The following is a 737-nucleotide window of genomic DNA, read 5'->3' as shown; positions in this document are numbered from 1 at the left end:
GCCGTTGGGGCGGGGCCTCGCCGCTCGGCGGCGGGTCGCCGCTCTGCGCCAGCGCACGCGCGCTGCCGCTGCCACTGACACCGCCCGCAGCAGGCACCGAGCCGGCCGCCGCCGCCGACGGCTCCTCTGCGAGCACGGGTGCGTGGCCGCCCTCCGCTGTAGGCCCAACTGCCAGGAGCCGCCTGAGCCGCCGCAGCAGCACGTCCGCCACCCAGCTGCGGCCGCTCGGCCCCACAACAGCCTGCAAGTGAAGCTGCCCGCCCACCTTCCACCCGGGAACGTGCTGGTCTTCCGCCTCCTTTCCTATCCGGGGCCGTGCGCCCGCATGCCGAGGCTTTCCAGCGGCGTGTCCCAGAAGCATCTGAGCCGGAGCCAGCGCCCGCGGCGCCACTCGCGGCGGCGCCTTGGCTGCCGCCGCGGCAGCGGCGGCGGCGGCGGCGACGGCCACCGCGTCGTCGCGCCGCCGCGCAGCGTCGTGCGTGGCGGCAGACATCTCCAGATGCTGCATCAGCGCCGGGTGCGCCGCAGCGAGCGCCGCGCGGCGCGCGGCGGCGCGCGCGGCCTCGCCGTCGGCCTCCAGCTCGGCAGCAGCCGCCAGCAGCGCCTCTTCAGACGCCAGCAGCGGCTCGCCGCCCCTAATCCCCGGCACATACTGCCAGGGCTCCACCCAGGGGTTCCCCAGCAGCCGCCTCGCGGCGCCGCGGCCCGGCGCGCCCGCCGCGGGCGCGGGCGCGCCC

The sequence above is a fragment of the Monoraphidium neglectum genome (genome assembly GCF_000611645.1).
Source record: "Monoraphidium neglectum strain SAG 48.87 unplaced genomic scaffold scaffold03369, whole genome shotgun sequence".
NCBI classification, from domain to species: domain Eukaryota; kingdom Viridiplantae; phylum Chlorophyta; class Chlorophyceae; order Sphaeropleales; family Selenastraceae; genus Monoraphidium; species Monoraphidium neglectum.
The sequence above is the reverse complement of the archived record's forward strand: the minus strand, read 5'-3'. Positions refer to the sequence as shown.